General features: G+C 45.7%; 1 pseudogene; it reads left to right on the forward strand.

The window, feature by feature from the left end:
- Positions 1 to 24,186, forward strand: part of LOC123067438 (probable CoA ligase CCL12) — a 124,333-nt pseudogene that overhangs the window by 17,435 nt on the left and 82,712 nt on the right.

Consider the following 24,186-nt stretch of genomic DNA (forward strand, 5'->3'; position numbering starts at 1 on the left):
GAGGAAACCCTTAACAAGAAGGAAATTGACAAGAGTCGCATTGAACGAAGCAGCACGACCTTCAGGGGAATCATCCCTTGTCGAGAGGCACAATGCGTGGGAAAAATCACACTGGATGTGGTATTCGGCACGCTGGAGAATTACAGGTCCGAAGAAATTACATTCCAAGTAGCCCCGTTCAGCAGCGGATACCACGCCCTCTTGGGGCGGGACGCATTCATGAGTTTTCAGGCTATACCCCATTACCGGTACATGAAGCTCAAAATGCCCGGGCCCAACGGACTCATCACTCTAGCTAGTGATCCGGACGTCGCACTTCGCGCTGAAAATAAAACTGCCGCCCTCGCCCTGGAGGCATTATCAGAAGCCCTCGCGGCCGAAGAACTGACAACACTGCAAGCAACAATGGACAGAGACGATGTGATACTCGACAAGCGACCTAAATCCACCTCCTTCAAGCCAGCGGACGAGATAGTCAAATTCGAGGTCCACCCAACGGACCCTTCGAAGACAGCTTCCATAGGGACACAGCTGAACCCCACAATAGATGCCACACTGCGAGACTTCCTGCGTGAAAATTGGTATATTTTCGCCTGGCATCCTTCAGACATGCCGGGCATCCCACGCAGGCTGGCCGAACATAGCCTCAATATACTGAAAGGATACAAGCCAGTCAAGTAGACTCTTAGATGCTTCTCAGAGCCTAAGCGGCAAGCCATGGAAGAAGAGATAGCCAGCTACTCGAGGCCGGATTCATCAGAGACATCAAACATCCGGATTGGCTAGCAAACTTGGTAATGGTAACAAAAAAGGACAAATCCTGGCGCTTGTGTGTCGATTTCAAAGACCTCAATAAAGCTTTCCCTAAGGATCCCTTCCCCCTCCCCCGCATTGATCAGATAATCGATGCCACCGCAGGACATGACTCATTGTGTTTCCTCGACGCATACTACGGATACCATCAAATAAAGATGGCGGAGTCCAACCAGGCTGCAACAGCCTTCATCACTCCGTACGACCCCTTCTGTTTCAACACCATGCCCTTCGGGCTCAAAAACGCCGGTGCAACCTATCAACGCATGATTCAGACATGCCTGGAAAAACAAATCGGCAAGACAGTATAGGCCTACGTAGACGACGTGGTCATCAAAACAAGACACGTCGAAACTTTAATAGATGACTTGAGGCTTACCTTCGATTATCTCCGAACATACGACATCAAGCTCAACCCGGAGAAGTGTGTCTTCGGAGTACCCTCCAGAAAATTGCTTGGCTTCATCATTTCCAATAGAGGAATTGAAGCCAATCTGGCAAAAATCCGAGCTCTGTCACAGTTGGCTATCCCAACAGACCTCAAGCAGATCCAGAAATTAACTGGACGTGTGGCTGCATTAAGCCGCTTTATCTCCCGCTTAGGAGAAAAGGCACTACCCCTGTATCGCCTTCTTCGACGCACCGAACACTTCGAGTGGACGGATGTGGCCACGTCCAGACTGGAAGAAATAAAGGCACTCTTGGCCACCAACCCAGTCCTGACCGCGCCAAACATTGGCGAACCCATGCTATTATACATAGCCGCAACAAACCAAGTTGTGAGCGCAGTGCTCGTCATCGAACGAGAGGCAGACAGACACAAGTTCCCGCTCCAAAAGCAGGTATATTACGTGTCCACTGTCCTCACTCCATGTAAATCTCGGTACCCGCACTATCAAAAGATAGCATATGCGGTCTTCATGGCATCCCGGAAACTACGACACTACTTTCAAGAGTGTTCGATCACGGTGGCCTCCGAAGTTCCACTCAATGACATAATAAATAACCGCAATGCAACAGGCCGAATTGCTAAATGGGCTATTGAGCTCCTTCCGTTCGACATAACATACAAACCACGGCGGGCCATTAAGTCGCAAGTACTGGCTGACTTCGTCGCCGAATGGACAGAAGCGAAACTCCCTAAAGAGTACGGTGCGTACTCAAATTGGATCATGCATTTCGACGGCTCCAGAATGCTGGCCGGATTGGGAGCGGGTGTCGTCCTGACATCCCCCACCGGAGATACGGTGCAGTACATCCTCCAAATATTATACACAGACTCCAACAATGCAGTCGAATACGAGGCTCTGTTGCATGGTCTTCGGATGGCGGTCTCCATGGCCATCCAACGCCTCGAAGTACGCGGGGACTCGAACCTTGCAATATCTCAGGTAAATGGAGACTTTGACGCCAAGGATCCGAAAATGGCGGCCTATCGCAATGTCGTCCTCAAAATGTCAGCTCGGTTCGAGGGGCTCGAATTCCACCATGTGGTCAGAGAAAATAACCAAGCGGCCGATATCCTCGCCCGCATCGGCGCTAGACGCGACCCCGTCCCACCTAATATCTTCTTAGAAAGGTTGTTCAAGCCGTCCGTGGCATGGGAAGGGGGCCCGGCACCATTAGTCCAGCTCCGAACACAACCCCAGATTCTAAACCTTCTGACGTAATCGGAGGCTCTGCCACCGAAATAACATCTTCGGCCCATGAAATAATGGTTGTCATCGCCCCGTGGACCGAGCCCTTCTTGGCCTACCTTAATAGGCAAGAGCTCCCCGAGGACCAAAATGAGGCACATTGTGTTATGCGACGCTCTAAAGCCTACAAAGTCCATTAAGGAGAACTCTACAAGAAGAGCGCCACCGGAGTGCTCCAACGATGCATCTCCGAAGAGGAAGGGCGGCAGCTCTTAGCCGAATTCCATTCCGGACTAGGCGGGCACCACGCGGCAGCCCGAGCTCTCTTAAGCAAGGCCTTTTGGATAGGATTCTACTGGCCGACAGCCCGGGCAGACGCACAGGACCTTGTCCAACATTGCGTTGGTTGTCAACTATTTGCCAGTCAGAGCCATATGCCCCCTACCACTCTCCAAACAATCCCCATAACTTGGCCCTTCGCAGTATGGGGGTTGGATATGGTGGGACCCCTTAAAGGGGGAAGCCATAAGAAAAAAAACCTATTGGTCATGGTGGACAAGTTCACCAAATGGATTGAAGCCAAACCAGTTAAAACGGCCGAATCCGGACCAGTGATAGACTTCATATCGGAGGTTGTACACCGTTACGGTGTCCCCCATAGTATCATCACTGACAACGGCTCAAATTTTACAGCCGAGGAGGTGAAAGCCGGGTGTGGCAAAATGGGCATTAAGCTCGACTACGCCTCTGTCTATCACCCCCAAACAAACGGCCAGGTCAAACGTGCAAATGGTCTTATTATGAGCGGCATCATACCCAGACTAGTGCGATCCTTGAAGGAATCAGACACGCATTGGGTCGAGGAACTCGACTCCGTACTCTGGGGGCTGCGGACCACACTGAATGGCACCACCGGATATACACCATTTTTCATGGTGTACGGCGCAGAAGCAGTGCTGCCCTGTGATATAATTCATGACTCACCTCATGTGCGCATGTATGAAGAGAAGGAAGCCGAGCTAGACCGGCAGGACAACTTAGATGCTTTGGAGGAGTAACGTGATGTCGCTAAAGCCCGTTCCGCATTCTATCAGCAACAAGCTCGAAGGTATCAAAGCAGAGAAGTACGGGCCAAAACTTATAACATTGGCGAACTCGTTCCACGCCTACCTGAGAAGAGGAAGGACAGGCTCAACCCAAGTGGGAGGGTCCCTTCATCATTGATAAAGTTCTCACCGGAGGAGCGTACCGTCTGCGCACTGCATCTGATAACAGACTCGAGCCGAACCCATGGAACGCGGCCAGACTTCGGAGATTCTACGCCTAGCGCCGAACCCAGTGTTCGTCTCCTTAACTCCGCCCCCTCAATTATGTCCTCTTTCCTCCTTTCTCTCCCCTTTTTCCTTTTTTATATACAGCCTTAAAACTGTACGATTGCCCTGAGCACTCCGGCCGCATTATGCGCGCACACTATACCTGGGGGCTTCCTATTTGGAAGCTATATATATAACTACTTCAATGGCTTCTTGCCAGCCACATATGCATTTTTCTTTCCATATGTTCCTTTTCTTCACCATTATATGCATTGATATGACTTAAGTTTTGGCCATGCTGGGTTGCTTGGCTCGTGTATTTATGCCCTATGTTCCCGTTAATTCGGCTAGGGCATAAGGGGAGCACCTCTGCGATTGTTACTGCCGGTTGAGCCGGATGTGTACCTCAGACTGGGTGAAGCCAAAAGCTAGCGTTCTTAAGGGAATATTCGTTCGGTGAACAAAAGATGTTCTCGTTCCTAACAACAAAAATACCCAGATGTTTTGTTTCCTGCACTTCTGTTCGCAGTTCGGACATGCACATCGATGCATGCGTACCCAGAGAAAGGAACCCCTAACAGAACTATTCTCTCTGAAGATGTTTCTTACTATCCATGTAATATAAAATAACTAGTTGGGTACTTGTCTGTTCAAGCACTTATGACCCCTACGCCTGGTTTCCACGCATACCCCAGTTTCTCATTACTGTGTGGGTATTCGGATACACCCTGGACTGTCGGATCCGGGGGCTGAAGCGAAAAGGTCCGCCATGATAAATGATTTTCAATCCGGCTAGGGAGTACATGAGCCCATTCAAAATTACATAATCATATAGACTGGCTATACTCTTCCTCTATACCATCCAACAGGCTATCTAGCTTACAATCCTGCTGGGAATACTTTGCAGCTAATGCTACTTGATCATATACCAAACTAACGGGTATCTCTTGTCCATCTGGCCCAGCCGGTCCAACTTCGGCCATATGGTTCGGGTCAGCCTTGGCGTATCGCGTCTTCACCATGGCCCAAGCTTCTCTCGCACCTTGCCGGCAGGCTAATATCTTCCATAATCGGAAGCTCCGCCGTGCTCCTTTAAGCATTTCTACAAGTTCGCCCATGACTACTGGCAGGGAAGCGGACGGCCACAAAGCCTGGGCAATACCCTACATCACCTGTCGATCTCGTTCGTGCAGTTGTGAAAGCTCTTGCAACATATCGCCTGCAGACCCAGGCATCTCCTCTTCAGGGCGTCTCGTCAACATACCTGCAGACATAACTCTGTCAATACGCCTCCTCGCCGAACTATACTACAGTTCATTCAAGCACTTACTATAAATGCCGCGTCGAAGCCTCCGGTTCTCCTTCACGGATTCCGCGAGCTGAGCCCGAACATCTTTCAATTCGACGCTCAGTTGGAGATTAGCATCTTGCAGCTTATTCTTCTCCTGGATAGACTGCGTGAGCACGCGTTCGCCCGCCTTCAGCTGACTTCGTAGATGCAGCTCATTATCTCCCACAGTCTTCGGATTTCCTCTGGGATTGTCTGCCGAATCTTTCGTCAGATTTATAATCCATGCCGAACACACAAACTGGTAGAAGGAAATTCTTACCAGAAGAAGCCTTTTTGGATCCCTCTTGTTCGGCTACATTAGCCTTCATTTGGGCCTTACACTCCTCCTGGTCTTGAGATAACTAGGCATTCTTCTCTACAAGAACCTATGTGTTTAATGATCCTTAAATCAGTTGTGCCAACTGTTTCAAGTCTCAGGGGCTACTACTACACATACTTATTAAATTCTCTTACCCGTATATCCTTCACATACTGGTCCGTTGCTCTGGCAAGTCCATCTTGAGTAGCGCAGATATAGGCATGTCCGGAATTGAAGGCATTGAACGCCTCTTCGGAAAAAATACCACCATGGAGTATGGCCCGTCGGCGCCGGTGATTCATGGCGCTCTCTACTTCTGAATTTGTGGTGGAAAGCATATCCATATCCTCCACAGGAGGACAGTTTGGCACTGTCCCCACATCAGCCTCTGCCCGGGAATCCGTTCCAGGAATCCGACTGCTGGAGGCGTGGCCGGTAGGATCCCCTGACATAGTCCGGAACTTCCTGACAGGACGTAATTAAAGCCGTCACATCTCGACAAATAGACCTAATAGACCACGGGGCAAGTTCAATGAATACCTCTGCGCCTGCGTACCGCTCCTAACCGCCTTCCTTTTAAGCCTACCTTGTCTAGGCGCCTCTTGCTGAGAGGCCCCCGCGGGTTCCGCACGGTGTCCTGACCGCCGTTTATATAAAAACATGGCGTGTGGTCATAAGGTACGACAAAACGAAGGAATCCTTTCGGAAGGTCGGAACCCTGACATTACTTACATGCGACGCGGGAAGCAGTCCGGGATAATCCGCGATGATGGCCACTAAAGAGCTGCCACTGCTTGCCTGATAGAAAGTCCCATCAACGAATTCCACGGATATGTCCGGATCTTCTTCAAGTCCGGGGTCGAGAGCCCGGCCGGGATCCTCTGCCTGCGGAGAGGGGCTGTTGAACTCTTTCACGGCCTTCCTTAGTTCCTGTTTTGAAACATCAAGGTAAATAATTGTGGCAAAGAAGGAAGGAACGATTAGAGTCGAGTAAAAAATGACAACTTACCCTGCTTCAGGGGTTGTACATGGAAAATCCATCATGCAGTTTAATGCGGAGGAACTCCTCTTCCTCTCCTTTGTACAATTTGGATAGTATCCTCGCCAACGATGTGGCGGAGTCCGGACCTTTGCGACCGCAACGGGAGGCATCGTCTTCTCCATTGGAGTGCCACATGGGTTTTCCCCTATATTGAAGTGGTTGCACTCCCCTTATTATGCATATTGACATAACTTCGATTATTGTCGATCCTGATTTGGCCAGGGTTTGTATCCGGCTCACCAGATAGAAGACTTCCCTGTTTTCTTCCTCCTGGGGGCTCCGAGGGCGCCAGCTTTGGCGTTTCTTCAGCGGAGTATTGGTGAACTCAGGAAGGCCCGTCCGGACTGGGACCGGAAGGGGAACGTCATCAACATAAAACCACTCCGAGGGCCAGTCTTCGGACGCCTTCTTTGGAGTACTGGACAGGTATCCGGTCTGGGCGATGCGCCATATTTCGGCTCCGCCCACTTGATATATAGATCCCTCCTGGTTGCAGGGGACGAGGCAAAATAACCGCTTCCATAGCTCGAAATGAGCTTCGCAGCCCAGGAACAGCTCGCAGAGGGCGACGTAGCCCGCGATGTGCAGTATGGAGGCGGGGGTAAGATTATGCAACTGGAGACCGTAGAACTCCAGGAGCCCGCGGAGGAATGGGTGGATTGGAAACCCGACGCCTCTTAGCAGATATGGGACAAGGCATACCCGCTCCTCCCGAGATGGGTTAGGGAATCTCTCCGCTTGCTCCCCGCCATTATAGGTGGCTAGTCCGGATCGGACGGGGACCATGTATGCGGGCGGAAGGAACCCTTTGGTCTGCAGTTCTATTAGGCGGCTGTGAGGGATGGAACACTTTTCCCAATCCCCTGGCCTCGAGCTGGGGGAGCAGCAAGCAGGGCTGCGGCGACCGGTCAGGATGGGATGGCCTCTTTTGGGCGCGCTCTGCGGAATGCTTGCTTGGGGGAAGATAGTGTGATTTGGATCTGAAGATCCCCATCTCCTCAAATAGACGGCTCACCTACGGGATTAGGGTGTCAAATGCAAAAATGCCCCGGCCCCTCGTCTTCGATTGACACGTGGAGGTGGCCATTATTGAAGCACAGAAACCGAGGAGTACAACCTTACTAGGAGGCCGGACACTATGCGAATGTTCTCGCAAACATAGTATCTTGATTATTCGCATAGTGTCCGGCCACTATTCACAAACATAGAATGCACATAGATTATTCCCCGGCGCCTGCTTCAGGGCCTTTACGAGAATGGAATTGAATCAGATAATGATTAATCAAGCATGATAATTAATTAATGATATTGAAACAAGAATTAAAGAGATGGTAGCTAGCTAGTACTACTTAATTACTTACCAAGGGTCGATGCCAAAACAACTTTTTTGGCCACGTGCCTGGAGTCACCTTGATGAACTTTGCCCATGCCCTGCCTGCCGGCAAAGAAAATTAATAATGGGGTTATTAAATAGTTCATATCAGGAAATGACGAACTAATAATTAATAGGCCGAGATATAGTTAATAATGATTGAAATTACCTATTGACTATCCCCTTCACGATGGTGTAGTCTTTATCTTCTTTAGTTAGTGAGTCCAGTAATTCAACTTTTCCTTCCTCAACTTTAATGTCTAACAAGACCCAGTGCCAACTGCATACGCACACGTTTGCATGTATTAATTAAGCGGGCATGTGCATAAAATTAATCAACTACCGTAAACCGTATATACTTAATTATTAACATCTAGCTAGCTAGTAAGCAAAAACAGAATTTGTAGTACAAGATAGTGTGACTCAGGGGAAGTTATAAGGAAGTAGTATATCTTCATTGCTATTGAGGCGCTTCAAGAACTCTAGCATGCTTTCCTCTACAACATCTTGACAATGTTCAATCTGCCATATGTCCTGATTAATGGTATTTGGGTCAATGAACCCAACGCCATGGCATCCAGCTTTTTTCATTTCATACATCTTCATCCTGCATATAATACCACAGAAAAAGAATATAGTGAGGATAATTACATGTAATGATTGATCAAAATTATCACTACATAACTAGCTTGAGACTGAAATTACAGAAAGAAATCACTTACAGACAATAGCAACTGACGATAGACTTGTCGAGTGCGTCTTGATTGTATAACTGAAATAGTTCTGGATACTCAATGGCCAGAGCTTTCTCATGGTAATAATGCTCATGCTTGACATTTACCATGAGGGACTCTCAATTGGAAATCTTGGTAATGTTCATGTACCATTGATGCAATTGATACATTCTCGTTGGGAGGTCCTTGACCTTGTCTGGATGGACCAAAGGTTTGCCCCGGACATATTTCCATGCTATTTCTGATTCTTTAGCATAGGCATGGGCTCGATTTCGAGAAGTTGTCCAACAGAGATATTGAGCATTTGAGCTTGCATTATATGATCCTCTGTTATTACCACATCGCCATGCTGGGGAACGCTAACGGTTTGCCCACAATAATATTTGGCGCGCGTACTACTCCTGTCATGTGTTGTTGGCACAACAAGCGGGGGGATCGCTTGCACCGCCTGTTCTCCCAACTGGGGAACGGTTTTCCCACATTTTTTGCCAGCTGCTTGTTGTCTCGAGCTCGAGCTCGCTTCCTTCTTTAGCCGTTCTTGATGTAGTTTCCTGATTTGGCGCTCATAGTCCGAGTCAACAGGCTTGGGAGCTGGTTCTCTAGCCATACGAATGAAGTGGTCAATTACTTTCTCAGGCACTTTCTCCTTTGGCGGCGGTGCCGGTTTCGGTCCAAAATGGGCGTCCACTTGGTCTTGCACTATGGCTGGATTTTGCTCCTTAGTCATGTCGTAAGGCCTCTGAGGAAGAGGAGCGAGGCTTGGACCATATTTATATCGCTTGTCTCCGCCTGTACTTCCTGGACTACCTCGACTCGTACCGCTACGCACCAAAGCTGCGGCATGTCTCTTCTGTGATTGCTGAGACGGGGGAGACGGCTGACGTGGAGTTGGACCAGGAGAAGTGACATGACGATGTGCCGAACTTAAAGCAGGAGGTGTGGCCTGACACGGTGCCGGACTTGAAACCAGAGGAGTCAGCTCACACGTTCGGGGACTTGGAGGAGGTGGCGGACTTCGAGGAGGAGTCGTCTCACACGTTCGTGGACTTGGAGGAGCGGGAGTCTGCTGACTCGGTGGCGGACTTTGAGGAGGAGTCGGCAGACGACACGGTGTCGGTGGACTTCGAAAGATGATGCAATCCTTTATCCATAGGATGATACAATGTATGGCCTCTCCCAGTGTGCGCTCGTCTTCACCTCCAGGAATGTTAAGCGTTAGCCCCGAATATGGGTCCACCACTTCATCAACCATGGTACGAGCATAGCCCTCTGGAATCGGGATGCAATGGTAGGTTGCTTCGGGGGTAACTGGAAAAGCAACGCCGTCTGCCACCTTCATGGATATGTTCTTCATTTTGGAGTGTAGCTCACATTTAGTGTTCTCTATGGTGTCATCCACAGGGTATGTATCCAGCAGTGTGTCGCCCGGGGCAGAACCAATGCTGCTTCTCGGCATGGATGGGACGGTGCTATACAATGTTGGACGATCATCCGCTTGCTGCTGCCGCTGCTGAGACCCGCTTTCCTGGCTAAGTGAGTCGATCTGCTGTTGCTGCTGCTGGAATTTGAGTGCCAGGTCCGCGTGCCTTGCTTCTAGGCCTTGAAGGCGTTCTGCGTCCTGCTTCATCTGCTCCTCCTAAATCTTCCTTTTCTTCTCCTCCTCCATCTTCCTTCTTGCACGGGTCCTATAGTCCTCGTTCCATTCTGAAAAGCCCTCATACCAGGGAATAACGCCCTTGCCTCATGTTCTTCCCGGGTGTTCAGGATTTACCAGGGCACGCGTAAGCTCGTCGTTCTCTTTGTTGGGTGCGAACACCCCCCTTCGAGCTTTTTCTATTGCGTCAATTATCTTTTGTTTGGCTCCTTTTAGACTTGCCTTCCGCGAAACTTCACCTGTCTTCGGGTCCAACGCTCTCCCATGCGCATAGAACCAAGTTCTGCACCTGGGGGGACCAATTCCTAGTAACTGGAGTGACCCCTGCATCCTCCATCTCTTGCTCAGACTTATCCCACTTAGGCAATCCCACCGCATAGCCACCTGGACCCAGCCTATGGAACTGCGTCTTTCTTGCGGCATTTGCCTTGTTTTTCATCGATCGTTCCTTAGATAATTCTGAATCCTTGAAGGTCACGAAATCGTCCCAGTGCTCTCTTTGCTTCTCCAGTGTTCCCTTGAAATCTGGAGTCTTCCTTTGATTAGCGAGGTAGTTGGCCCATACAGTTTTCTTGTGGGTGTTGAATGCAATTGCCATCTTCTTAAGAGCAGCGGCCTTGACTTTCTCCACATCTGCTTCAGTGAAATGATCTGGTAGGGTGAAATGTTCCATCAGAGATTTCAAAAGGTCTTTTTTGGCTCTGTCGTCGACCCAATTAACACCTGGACGTTTAGTCTTTGGCTCTTTCCATTCTTGAATGGATATCGGGAGTTTGTCCTTCACAAGAACTCCACACGGACGAGTCCACTTGTCCGCAACGTTCTTAGGCGTGAGGGGTTCGCCACTAAGTTTGGTGGATTCGATGTGGTACTTTACACCATCCTTCAGCAATCTGCCCGGGCCTCGCTTTGTCTTGCTGTCTGTAGAAGCAGATTTGCTCGATCCGGAGGGCTGAAAGAAGAAAGATCGATTCGTCAATATATCTTCAATAAAAAAACATGTGATGATCACCATGGTGCATGCTTATATAAATATACCTCACCGGCAGTCTTTGTTATTTGAAGATCAGCATTGTCTGTGTCATCACAAACATTGTTTGTGTCATCATAATCATAATCATAGTTCATGACTTCATCAGCTCGGTCGTCGAGATCGAATATCTTTTCATCACCCTCTCCGGTATTGTTCAGATATTGGGAGCCGTCATCTGCTTCATTCAAATCATCTAGCATGTGAGGGCTGCGTATGATGTCGAACAATTCCTCTTCTCTCTCTCTGCCGGTATTGTCCGCCATAGCTTTTACTTTACTAATACAGAAGAAATATAAAACAATTTAGTATTCAAATTACAATGCATAGATGCAATTAATCAATAAGGAAAAACTGAATCTCGAATACATTGTCGCGAATATATAATCTCAAATACATCATTGTCTTAATATATATAATCTCGAATACATCGTCTCAAATATTATATATCGAATACATCACTGGCTAGGTACCTAATAAAGATCGAGTACTACAGAAGAATCTAGGGCGCCACTCGCGGTTCCTGGGGCGCGGGCGGTGCACACCCAAAGAGAAGGAACCATCACAGGATCATATCTCCGGTCATCTGCCCAAAGAACCCGCCAAGTAGTGGAGAACCTGACGTCGTCCATAGAAGCCATGTAGCGATGGACGTGCTCATCTTCCTCCCTGACACGGCGACGCACCACCTCCGGCGGGGCCGGCTGCCTCTGCACCGAATGTGGCCCACGCGAACGCCACCAAAGAAGATCAGGGTCGACGACGGGACCCGAGGTCGGGTTCCTCACCAAGCGGCGCCCCCCTCCAGGTAGCACCTCCAAGTGCCAGCCCGGCGGAGCCCAGTCCCGGACATGGGTCCCCTGAAGCAGGACGTCTTCGCGAACGGGTCGACGGCGAGGATGCGGGCCGGGCATATCGTCGAGAACAAATACTATATGCCCGCAAAAAGTAAGATTTTTTAAATGATTGGATTGTGATAACTAAAATTCTATATATATGCAAATTCTAACAATTTGACATTAATCTAATTCATGTAACTAAAACTAATTCTAAAATTTCCTGATTATATAACTAACATTTCCATAACAATTCTAATATTTATATAACTAAAAAACAGAAAAATTGCTAACATTTCTATAAATATTTCTATAACTAAAAAACAGAAAACATTTATAACATTTCTATATAACTAACATTTCTAATATTTATATAACTAAAAACAGAATAATTTCTAACATTTCTATAACTAAAAAACAAAAAAAAAATATAACAAACAAACTAATGTGTGTGTGTAGTGTGTGTGTGTAGTGTGTGTGTGTGTGTGGACATGGTGGCCAGGGCGACCTCACCGGCGAGGCGACGACGGGGCGGCGACGACGGGGCGACGGGACGGGGCAGCGATGACGGGGCGGCGACGACGGGGCGGGGCGGCCGGGGCGACGGGACGGGGCGGCGACGACGGGGCGGGGCGCGGCGCGGCGACGAGGACGACTGGGACGACGGGGACGGGGACGGCCGGGGCGGTGACGAGGGGCTGGGACGGCCGGGGTCGGCGACGAGGGGCGGGGGCGGTGACGTCGACGGGGACGGCGTCGATCGGGGCCGGGCGGCGCGACGGAGGGAGGAATCGGAGGGAAGAAACAGAGGGAAACTGAATTTTTTTCAAGTGTTGTATATATAGGATGGACCTTTAGTACCGGTTGGAGCCACCAACCGGTACTAAAGGTCTGTTTTGGCCAGGCCAAGCGGCGGGAAGCGCACCCCCTTTAGTACTGGGTTGTGGCTCCAACCGGTACTAAAGGGGGGGGGTCTTTAGTACCGGTTGGAGCCACGACCCGGTACTAAAGGGGGTGCGCTGGCTCCTGGCGGTGCGCAAGTTTAGTCCCACCTCGCTAGCCGAGGGGCTACCGCACTGGTTTATAAGCCCCAGTGCGGTAGCTCTCTCGAGCTCCTCTCCTAAGCAGGCCTACTGGGCCTACCTGTCCTCTTCACCCAGTGGGCCTACTAGGCCTTTGCGGGCCTGCATCCTGGCCCAACAAAAGGTTGTGTTCCTAGTCGTATGCATGCCGCTTTGGCCCAGTAGGCGGGCTTTTTATTTTCTTAATTTTTTTTCGCTTTATTTATTTTTGTTTTATTTATTTTTTAGTTGTTTTTTGCTGTATTTAGAGTTTCTTTGTGAATATTTTTGCTTTAGGTACAAAAAATTACAAACTTTCTGTTAGTGCCGGTAGTTTTCAAATTTGAATAGTTTAAATTTTGAATTATTTGAAATTTGTGTGAATCACTAGTTTGTGAATAACTTAACTCTGAAAAAAGTTTTTTCAGTGATTCTTTTTTCTTATGTTTAATATTAGTGTGTTTTATCATTATATTCAATTTGGTAATGCTTAGGTTATTTAAAAAATGAAATGCCTTTGTAGCAGTTCAGTTTTCGTCGGAAACCCTGATACTTCGAAAGAGATTGTCCATTTTGTACACGAAGTGCATCCAGTTTTTGCCGTAACCCTCTCTACTTTTTTGCACATGCTATTTGTATGAAATTATGATACCATGCCAACTTTCAACCTTTTCTGAGTTCATTTGAAAGACTTTTCAATTTCAGGGTCATTTAGCTGGAAAAAATCAGTAAATGCATGAAAAGAATTTGTTTGCACATAAAATTTCTTCGCGTTTTAAATGCCAAAACACATAACTACCCTAACTATTACAGACATTCCCTCCTGGGTGTGAAACACAGAAGAAAGTGATGATAGTGAAGCCGATCACATCCCAGATCTTTGGGTGTGAAACTTTTTCTTCGCGTGTGTCCCTTTGCGCCGTAGCCATGGAAAACCTTCATCATTTAACTGGATGCTCGGGTCAATAGTCACTGTGAATGGAGCAATTTCATCAAACTTTTCATAATCTTTTGACATGTCTGTCTTGTCATCCACTCCCACGATGTTTCTTTTTCCTGAAAGAACTATGTGGCGCTTTGGCTCGTCGTATGATCCATTCGCTTCCTTATCTTTTCTTTTTCTCGGCCTGGTAGACATGTCTTTCACATAAAAAACCTGTGCCACATCATTGGCTAGGACGAATGGTTCGTCTACATACGCAAGATTGTTGAGATCCACTGTTGTCATTCCGTACTGCGGGTCTTCCGTTACCCCTCCTCGTGTCATATTGACCCATTTGTACCAAAACAAAGGGACCTTCAAATCACCTGATCCATAGTTAAGTTCCCATATGTCCTCTATGTAACCATAATATGTTTCCTTTCCCGTGTTGGTTGTTGCATCAAAGCGGACACCACTGTTTTGGTTGGTGCTCTTCTTATCTTGGGCGATCGTGTAAAATGTATTCCCATTTATCTGGTACCCTTTGAAAGTCATTATATTCGAAGATGGTAATTGGGATAGCGAGTACAGGTCATTTTGAATATCGCCATCATTCAGGGCACGTTTCTGCAACCAACCGGCGAAAGTCCTTGTTTGTTCGCGTGTAATCCAGTCGTCAGACTTCTCCGGGTGTTTGGACTGTAGATAATTCTTGTGTTCCTCCATATACGGAGCCACCAAGGCAGATTTTGTAGAACTGTGTAGTGCGCTTCAGTGAGAGAATGCCCGTCCATACATATTATTTGATGCCCTCCTAGCGTGCCTTTTCCTTCCAGTCTGCCCTTATGCCGTGATTCAGGAACACCAATCGGCTTAAAGTCAGGAATAAAGTCAATACAATACTCAATAACCTCCTCATTTTCATGGCCCTTCGAGATGCTTCCTTCTGGCCTAGCACGGTTATGAACATATTTCTTCAAGACTCCCATGAACCTTTCAAAGGGGAACATATTGTGTAGAAATACAGGACCCAAAATGTTAATCTCTTCGGAAAGGTGAACTAGGACGTGCATCATGATGTTGAAGAAGGATGGTGGGAACACCAACTCGAAACTGACAAGACATTGCACCAAATCATTCTGTAACCTTGGTATGATTTCTGGATCGATTACCTTCTGAGAGATTGCATTGAGGAATGCACATAGCTTCACAATGGCTAATCGAACGTTTTCCGGTAGAAGCCCCCTCAATGCAACCGGAAGGAGTTGCGTCTTAATCACGTGGCAGTCATGAGACTTTAGGTTCTGGAACTTTTTCTCTGCCATATTTATTATTCCCTTTATATTCGATGAGAAGCCAGACGGTACCTTCATGCTGAGCAGGCATTTGAAGAAGATTTCCTTCTCTTTTTGGTAAGAGCATAGCAGGCCTGGCCCTGATGTATGGCGTCTTTTCCGTGCATACGTTGCTGGTCCTCCCGTGCCTCTGGTGTATCTTTTGTCTTCCCATACACGCCTAAAAAGCCAAGCAGGGTCACGCAAAGATTCTTCGTCACGTGCATCACGTTGATTACGGAGCGAACCTCTAGGTCTTTCCAATATGGCAGGTCCCAAAATATAGATTTCTTCTTCCACATGGGTGCGCGTCCGTCAGCGTCCTTCGAAACAGGTTGTCCGCCAGGACCCTTTCCAAAGATTACCTCCAAATCCTTGACCATATCATGTACATCAGCACCAGTACGGTGGTGAGGCTTCGTCTGGTGATCCGCCTCACCTTTGAAATGCTTGCCTTTCTTTCTTACGGGATTCCTTGTCGGAAGAAATCGACGATGTCCCAGGTACAACTATCCAAATATATACTGTCGGTATCATCCAAACAGTGCGTGCATCCGCGGTATCCCTTGTTTGTCTGTCCTGAAAGGTTACTGAGAGCAGGCCAATCATTGATGGTCACGAACAGCAACGCCTTTAGGTCAAATTCTTCCTGTCCGTGCTCATCCCACGCACGTACACCTGTTCCATTCCACAACTGTAATAGTTCTTCAACTAATGGCCTTAGGTACACATCAATGTCGTTGCCGGGTTGCTTAGGGCCTTGGATGAGCACTGGCATCATAATGAACTTCCGCTTCATGCACAACCAAGGAGGAAGGTTGTACAAACATAGAGTCACAGGCCATGTGCTATGGTTGCTGCTCTGCTCCCCAAAAGGATTAATGACATCTGCGCTTAGACCAAACCATACGTTCCTTGGGTCACCTGCAAACTCCTCCCAGTACTTTCTCTCGATTTTTCTCCACTGCGAACCATCAGCGGGTACTCTCAACTTTCCGTCTTTCTTACGGTCTTCTGCGTGCCACCACATCGCCTTCGCATGCTCTTTGTTTTGGAACAAACGTTTCAACCGTGGTATTATAGGAGCATACCACATCACCTTGGCAGGAATCTTCTTCCTGGGGCGCTCGCCCTCGACATCACCAGGGTCATCGCGACTGATCTTATAACGCAATGCACCGCATACCGGCAAGCGTTCAAATCCTCATACTCACCGCGGTAGAGGATGCAGTCATTAGGGCATGCATGTATCTTTTGCACCTCTAACCCTAGAGGGCAGACAACCTTCTTTGCTTCATACATACTCTTGGGCAATTCATTGTCCTTTGGAAGCATATTCTTTACCATTACCAGCAACTTTCCAAATCCCTTGTCAGATACACCATTCTATGCCTTCCATTGCAGCAATTCAAGTGTGGTGCCCAACTTTTTTTTGTCAGCTTCGCAATTCGGGTACAACAATTTCTTGTGATCCTCTAACATGCGTTGCAACTTCATCCTCTCCAGATCACTTGCGCAGTTTCTCTTTGCATCGGCAATGGCCCGACCTAGATCATCAGCGGGCTCATCTGATGCCTCTTCTTCAGCTTCTTCCCGCATTGCCGGCTCAGCTTCTTCCCCCATTGTTGTATCATCGTATTCAGGGAACCCATGGCCAGGATAGCCATCGTCGTCCTCTTCTTCTTCATTGTCTTCCATCATAACCCCTATTTCTCCGTGCTTGGTCCAAACATTATAGTGGGGCATGAAACCAGACTTAAATAGGTGGACGTGAATGGTTTTTGACGTAGAGTAACTGTGACCATTCTTACAGCTAGCACATGGACAAGGCATAAAACCATCCGCCCGCTTATTTGCCTCAGTGGCCCGCAGAAAAGTATTCACGCCATTAATGAACTCGGGAGAGCATCGGTCATCATACATCCATTGTCGGCTCATCTTCATTACACAACACCGAATAGACCAAATTAATACAAGTTCATACATAAAGTTCATATACAGCACTTAATTAAATGCAACATACAAATAACTCTCTAGCTAAAGAATTTAAATGCAACAACAAATGCGATGAAGATCGCAACTAAGGTAACAATTGATCCAACAACATAATGATACCAAGCCACACTATCAATGGCATATTTTATAATCTTTCTAATCTTCAACCTCATTTTCTCCATCTTGATCTTGTGATCATCGACGACATCGACAACATGCAACTCCAATTCCATCTTCTCCCCCTCAATTCTTTTCAATTTTTCTTTCAAATACTCGTTTTCTCTTTCAACTAAATTTAACCTCTCGACTATAGGGTCGGTTGGAATGTCCGGTTCACATACCTCCTAGATAAAAATATCTATGTCAACTTGATGGGCATAATTTGTCATAAACACGAAATGCAACAACTAGTTTTAAAAGAGAATATACCACATCCGAATCATAACAAGGACGAGGGCCGACGGGGACGGATATCAAAACCATGGCACTATGTATAACAAACAACGTACGGGTAAGATAATTATACGAGTAACTATATATCCAAATCACACAAACATCAATTTGGTAATGTAAAACATTCATGAACAAGAGCCTCACCACAAGGTGGTGTTGGCGATGGGACGGTGCGGGCGATCGATGGTGGTTACGACTGAGATTTAGAAGGCACTAAGTAAACCACACCTACATATGCAAACTAAGTGTTATTTTTGACCTCAAATTGCATATAAATCAAATACTAGCAAATATAATTCCTCCCAAATTAATCACTATACAAAGCATTGCAAGAGCTAATCTAGCAATGAGAGTTGAAAGGACAAAGTTGCTAACCTTTGTGATCATTTGAATGGATGGGGGCCTTCAAATCTTAACAAATTTTGGGCAAAATTTGTGAGGAGCTCGAGGAAGAGAGGGGAAGAACATAGGAAGTGAGGGGAAAGGGGAAGAACAGAGTGGCTCGGGTGGACGAAGGGTTTATGTATGTCGACCTTTAGTACTAAAGGTGCTGGACGGGCCCCAGACTGACAACACCCTGCCACCACCCTCTTTAGTACCAGTTCGTGGCACGAACCAGTACTAAAGGTTCACCACGAACCACTACTAATGAGAACGGCTGGCTAGCCGTTGGAACCGGCACTAATGGACACATTAGTGCCGGCTCAAAATCAAACCGGCACTAATCTGTCTCATATTAGGTCCTTTTTCTACTAGTGTCAATCACGCAGGAAGTAGGGTATTACCTCCATAGAGAGGGCCTGAACCTGGGTAAACACCGTGTCCCTAGCCTCCTGTTACCATTAGCCTTAGACGCACAGTTCGGGACCCCCTACCCGAGATCCGCCGGTTTTGACACCAACACCCACCCCTACTGGGCGCGCCCCTTGTCTCCTGGGCCCCCTGGTGGCCCCCCGGTGTCCATCTTTTGCTATATGAGGGCTTTTACCCTGGAAAAAATCGTGGGCAAGCTACGGGACGAAACTCCGCCGCCACGAGGCGGAACCTTGGCGGAACCAATCTAGGGCTCCAGCGGAGCTGTTCTGCCGGGGAAACTTCCCTCCAGGAGGGGGAAATCATCACCAACGATCCTCTCATCGGGAGGGGGTCAATCTCCATCAACATCTTCACCAGCACCATCTCCTCTCAAAACCCTAGTTCATCTCTTGTATCCAATCTTGTATCAAAACCACAAATTGGTACCTGTGGGTTGCTAGTAGTGTTGATTACTCCTTGTAGTTGATGCTAATTGGTTTACTTGGTGGAAGATCATATGTTCAGATCCTTAATGCATATTATTACTCCTCTGATTATGAACATGAATATGTTTTGTGAGTAGTTACGTTTGTTCCTGAGTACATGGGTGAAGTCTTGCTATTAGTAGTCATGTGAATTTGGTATTCGTTCGATATTTTGATGAGATGTATGTTGCCTTTTCCTCTAGTGGTGTTATGTGAACGTCGACTACATGACACTTCACCATTATTTGGGCCTAGAGGAAGGCGTTGGGAAGTAATAAGTAGATGATGGGTTGCTAGAGTGACAGAAGCTTAAACCCTAGTTTATGTGTTGCTTCGTTAGGGGCTGATTTGGATCCATATGTTTAATGTTGTGGTTAGGTTTACCTTAATACTTCTTTTGTAGTTGCGGATGCTTGCAATAGGGGTTAATCATAAGTGGGATGTTTGTCCTAGTAAGGGCAGTACCCAAGCACCGGTCCACCCACATATCAAATTATCAAAGTACCGAACGTGAATCATGTGAACGTGATGAAAACTAGCTTGACGATAATCCCATGTGTCGTCAGGAGCTCCTTCCTCATTATAAGAAATTGTCCAGGCTTATCCTTTGTTACATAAATGATTGGGCCACCTTGCTACACTTTATTTACTTTCATTGCTTGTTACTCGTTACAATTTATGTTATCACAAAACTATCTATTACCTACAATTTCAGTGCTTGCAGAGAAAACCTTACTGAAAACCGCTTATCATTTCCTTCTGCTCCTCATTGGGTTCGACACTCTTACTTATCGAAAGGACTATGATAGATCCCCTACACTTGTGAGTCATCAAGACTCTTTTCTGGTGCCGTTACCGGGGAGTGTAGCGCTTTTGGTGAGTGGAACTTGGTAAGGAAACTTTTATATAGTGTGCTGAAATTTTCTGTTACTTGTAACTATGGAAACTAATCCTTTGAGGGGCTTGTTCGGGGTATCTTCACCCCGACCAGAAGAGCAAAGAGTTGCTCCTCAACCTACTGAACTTTTTGAAAATATTTACTTTGAGATTCCTTCGGGTATGATAGAGAAACTGCTAGCTAATCCATTTAGAGGAGATGGAACATTGCATCCCGATTTACACCTTATCTTTGTGGATGAAGTTTGTGGATTATTTAAGCTTGCAGGTATTCCCGATGATGTTGTCAAAAGGAAGGTCTTCCCTTTATCTTTGAAGGGAGATGCAATGACATGGTATAGGCTATGTGATGATACGAGATCTTGGAATTATAAGCGATTGAAGTTGGAATTTCACCAAAAGTTCTATCTTATGCATCTTGTCCATCGTGATCGTAATTACATACATAATTTCTAGCCTCACGAAGGAGAAAGCATCTCTCAAGCTTGGGGGAGGCTTAAATCAATGTTATATTCATGCCCCAATCATGAGCTCTCCCGGGAAATGATTATTCAAATTTTTTATGCTCGGCTTCGATACTTCCGGTGCTGGTTCTTATATGCTGAAGACTATTGATTTCAAATGGGACTTATTGGAAAGAATTAAATGCAACTCTGAAGATTGGGGTTCCGACGATGGTAAGGAGTCAGGTATGACACTTAAGTTCCATTGTGTTAAATCTTTTATGGATACCAATGCTTTTCGTGGATTTAGCGCTAAATATGGACTTAACTCTGAGATAGTAGCTTCTTTCTGTGAATCTTTTGCTACTCACGTTGATCTCCCTAAAGAGAAGTGGTTTAAATATAATCCTCCTATTGAAGTGAAAGTAGTTGCACCTATTACAGTTGAAGAAAAGACTGTCACCTATAGTGATCCTATTGTTCCTACTACTTATGTTGAGAAACCTCCTTTTCCTGTTAGGATAAAGGATCATGCTAAAACTTCGACTGTTGTTCGTAAGAGTAATACTCGGACTTATACACCTCCTGAGCAAATCAAAGTTGAACCTAGTATTGCTATGGTTAAAGATCTCTTGGATGATGATTTAGATGGGCATGCTATTTATTTATGTGGTGAGACTGCTAATATTGCTAGACCAGATACTAAGATACATAGGCCTGTTGTAGGCATGCCTGTTATTTGTATTAAAATAGGAGATCATTGCTATCATGGCTTATGTGATATGGGTGCTAGTGCTAGTGCAATACCCTATGATTTATATAAAGAAATTATGCATGAAATTGCACCTGTTGAATTAGAAGACATCGATGTTACTATTAAGCTTGCCAATAGGGATACCATTAAACCAGTTGCAATAGTTAGAGATGTTGAAGTCTTGTGTGGGAAGGTTAAATACCCTGCTGATTTTCTTGTTCTTGGTTCCACACAAGATGATTTTTGTCCCATTATTTTTGGTAGACCCTTCTTGAATACTGTTAAAGCTAAGATTGACTGTGAAAAGGATATTGTTGAGATTGGCTTGGAGGATATGAAACATGGGTTTAATTTTGCTAAATTTCATAGACAACCTCGTGATAGAGAATCACCTAGTAAGGATGAGATTATTGGTCTTGCTTCTATTGCCGTGCCTCCTACTGATCCGTTAGAACAATATTTGCTAGACCATGAAAATGATATGTTTATGAATGAAAGAAAGGAAATATATGAAGTGTTCCTTAAACAGGAACCTTTGCTGAAACATAACCTTCTCGTTGAAATTCTTGGGGATCCCCCTCCACCCAAGGGTGATCCCGTGTTTTAACTCAAACCATTACCTGATAATCTTAAGTATGCTTATCCTGATGAAAAGAAAATATATCCTGTTATTATTAGCGCTAACCTTTCAGAGCAAGAAGAAGAAAGATTATTGAAAACTCTGAAGAAGCACCGCGTTGCTATTGGATATACTCTGGATGGTCTTAAGGGCATTAGTCCCACCTTATGACAACACAAAATTAAATTGGAGGAAGGTGCCAAACTAGTCAGAGATCCTCAACGACGATTGAATCCTAAGATGAAAGAAGTGGTAAGAAAGGAGATACTAAAGCTCCTTGAGGCAGGTATAATTTATCCCGTTGTTGATAGTGAATGGGTAAGTCCTGTCCATTGTGTTCCTAAAAAGGGAGGTACGACTGTCGTTCCTAATGATAAAGATGAATTGATCCCGCAAAGAATTATTACAGGTTATAGGATGGTAATTGATTTTCGTAAATTAAATAAAGCTACTAAGAAAGATCATTACCCTATACCTTTTATTGATAAAATGCTAGAGAGACTATCCAAACACACACATTTCTGCTTTCTAGATGGTTATTCTAGTTTCTCTCAAATACATGTGTCAACGGGGGATCATTCAAAAACTACTTTTACTTGCCCTTTCGGTACTTTTGCTTATAGACGTATGCCTTTTGGTTTATGTAATGCACCTGCTACATTTCAAAGATGCATGATGGCTATATTCTCTGATTTTTGTGAAAAGATTTGTGAGGTATTGATGGATGAGTTCTTCGTTTATGGATCCTCTTTTGATGATTGTTTGAGAAACCTTGATCGAGTTTTGCAGAGATGCGAAGACACTAGTCTCGTCCTGAATTGGGAAAAGTGTCACTTTATGGTTAATGAAGGCATTGTCTTGGGGCATAAGATTTCCAAGAGAGGTATTGAAGTTGACAAAGCCAAAGTTGATGCTATTGAAAAGATGCCATGTCCCAAGGACATAAAAGGTATAAGAAGTTTCGTTGGTCATGCCGGTTTTTATAGGAGCTTCATTAAGGACTTTTCTAAGATCTCCAGGCCTTTGACTAATTTATTGCAAAAAGATATTCCTTTTGTCTTTGATGATGATTGTGTAGAAGCATTTGAAATACTTAAGAAAGCTTTGATCACTGCACCTATTGTTCAGCCACCTGATTGGAATTTACCTTTTGAAATTATGTGTGATGCTAGTGATTATGCTGTAGGTGCTGTTCTAGGGCAAAGAGTTGATAAGAAATTGATGTTATCTAGTATGCTAGTAAGACTCTTGATACTACCCAGAGAAATTATGCTACTACTAAAAAAAGAATTCTTAGCAGTTGTGTTTGCATGTGATAAGTTTAGACCTTATATTGTTGATTCCAAAGTTACTATCCACACTGATCACGTTGCTATTAAATATCTTATGGAAAAGAAAGATGCTAAGCCTAGACTCATTAGATGGGTCCTCCTGCTCCAAGAATTTGATTTGCGTATCATTGATAGAAAAGGAGCTGAGAACCCCGTTGCAGACAACTTGTCTAGGTTAGAGAATGTTCTTGATGACCTACTGCCTATTGATGATAGCTTTCCTTATGAACAATTAGCAGTCGTTAATGCTTCTCGTACTGCTCCTTGGTATGCTAATTACATCGTTGCTAAATTTATACCGCCTAGTTTCACATACCAGCAAAAGAAAAAGTTCTTTTATGATTTAAGACATTACTTCTGGGATGACCCACACCTTTATAAAGGAGTAGATGGTGTTATTAGACATTGTGTGCCCGAGCATGAACATGAAAAGATCCTACGCAAGTGTCACTCTGAATCCTATGGAAGACACCACGTTGGAGATAGAACTGCACACAAGGTACTACAATCTGGTTTTTATTGGCCTACTCTCTTCAAAGATGCTCGTAAGTTTGTCTTATCTTGTGATGAATGTCAAAGAATTGGTAATATTAGTAGACGTCAAGAAATGCCTATGAATTACTCTCTTGTTATTAAACCATTTGATGTTTGGGGCTTTGATTATATGGGACCTTTTCCTGCCTCTAATGGTTATACATATATTTTAGTTGCTGTTGATTACGTTACTAAGTGGGTAGAAGCTATTCCAACTAGTAGTGTTGATCATAACGCTTCAATTAAAATGCTTAAAGAAGTTATTTTTCCGAGGTTTGGAGTTCCTAGATATCTTATGACTTATGGTGGTTCACATTTTATTCATGGTGCTTTCCGTAAGATGCTTGCTAAGTATGATGTCAATCATAGAATCGCATCTCCTTATCATCCACAGTCTAGTGGTCAAGTGGAGTTGAGCAATAGAGAGCTCAAATTAATTTTGCAAAAGACTGTGAATAGATCTTGAAAGAATTGGTCCAAAAA

The sequence above is a fragment of the Triticum aestivum genome, chromosome 3B (genome assembly GCF_018294505.1).
Source record: "Triticum aestivum cultivar Chinese Spring chromosome 3B, IWGSC CS RefSeq v2.1, whole genome shotgun sequence".
In the NCBI taxonomy this organism is placed as follows: Eukaryota; Viridiplantae; Streptophyta; class Magnoliopsida; order Poales; family Poaceae; genus Triticum; species Triticum aestivum.